Below are 1842 nucleotides of genomic sequence, written 5' to 3' on the forward strand. Positions count from 1 at the left end.
GCTGTGAACCCCCCTCAAATACCCTTGCTTCAAAGATGTGCATCCCATCATTCTGGCTACTTTCTGAGGCAGTTCTGGAGTTCTCCTTCCTGAGTGTCTATGTGAGGTGTGATTAAAAAAAACCACAGTGAATGTTGCTGCTGTGTCAATTAAGATACCCATCCTCTGCAACCTAAGGAGGAGAGGTTCATTTCTGCTCATGGTTCCAGAAAATTCAGTCCATGTTTAGTAGGATAAACAAAGAAATGGCATAGAGGAAGGTCCTTGACAGAGGGGAGCTGCTCCCATTGTGGTGACCAGGAAGCAGAGAGAAAGACTGCAAGCCAGGAGAGGAAATCCACGCTTCCAGGTCACACTGCTGTGACTAGTGTCCAACAGGCCCTACCTCTCAACACAGGAGGCCTTGAGGATGCTTGTAGATACAGACTATAACCGTCATATGCCATCTAACGGACAGGCTCAGTAAATGTGACGCCTTATTCATTGAATTTGCCACTGGGTGACTTCTGGCTCAAAATGACCAGGAAAGGGAAACATTGTAAATTGGTTCAGGACTTCTAGGCAGCCAGGACCGAGCAATGAAAGACACTCAGAGCTGCTGCAGAAAGTGGCAAGAACAACGGGATAAGTGTGTTTGAAGTGAGGCAGAAGATTTCAAGGTTTTTAAAATTTAAATATTCACCCTATTTTTAGATCACCCTTCATAAATATCAGTTGCCAGACATTCGATGTGTGTCCAGAAATTGCTCTTTAACAAGCATCTGTCCGTGTATAAATCCAAGCTGTCATTGCAAGAGCATGGGGGCAGTGATGTGGCTTCTGATGGGACCAAACCACACCAGTAGTGTCCTGTGTGGCCACTGGAGGGGGGGGCAGGCTTCAAATCTCCTTTTCATGGAGGAAGTAAGCTGTAGAGCAGTGCAGAGCTCTGGCCCATGTCACCACAAGCAAATCCATCTTCTTTCTTTCTTTCTTTCTTTCTTTCTTTCTTTCTTTCTTTCTTTCCTTCCTTTTTGTTTTTGTTTTTGTTTTTGCAGTACCAGGGGTTGAACTGGGAACCTTGTGCTTGCCAGGTGGGCTTTCAAATCTGTTTTCATAAAGAAAATTCTTTTTGTACAAAAGTTTCTCAAAGGTCAATAGGAAACCAGTAATCACAGTTGGAAACAGGAGGCAACAAGGGGCTAGAGAAGGAAGATGTTCCCTGCACGCATGCCGGGGCTGTCTCCGCGGGCCAGACATGGGGGCCACAGTTGGGAAGATTCCTTAGGCACAGGCCCTCAGGAGACAGCGGGTCCAGGAGGGTGGTTTCGCCTCCCTCTCCTCCTGAGACAGAGCCACCTCTCCTGTGGAAGAGGTTTGCTTAAGCCAGGAGAGAGGAGTGGTTCTTATAGGCGGTCCAGTTGGTAGGGTCTTGTCACCAGGGCTCGGTGAGAATGCTGCATGTCATCTGTGGCCTCCCTGCACAGCTTAGGTTTCCACTACCATCTCTCCTGTGGTCCTGGCTGAGACCTGAGTGGGGAGTGTCTGGGAAGGAGCCCCATCACAGGAGCCAGAAGTGGGGTGCATGGCAGCAGGGGCCAGAGATGTGGTGTGAGGAACCCAGGAGCCAGGATTGTGGCAGCTCTCAAAGGAAGAAACAGTCTCATTTGAAAAAAAAAAACAAACAGAAAAACCCAGAAACTTTGGTCCTAGTACTATGAGGGTAGGACTCTGGGAACAGGTCAGAGGAATGGATCAGCTTCATGCTTGAGTCTCAGCACCTTGACTTTAGCCCAGAGCCTGGCACTGACCCGTGGGACCCTAAGGTACAGGCTGCTCCAAGGCAGGAGTGTGTGGAAGCTT

The sequence above is a fragment of the Octodon degus genome, unplaced genomic scaffold, assembly GCF_000260255.1.
Source record: "Octodon degus isolate 3935 unplaced genomic scaffold, OctDeg1.0 scaffold00045, whole genome shotgun sequence".
NCBI classification, from domain to species: Eukaryota; Metazoa; Chordata; class Mammalia; order Rodentia; family Octodontidae; genus Octodon; species Octodon degus.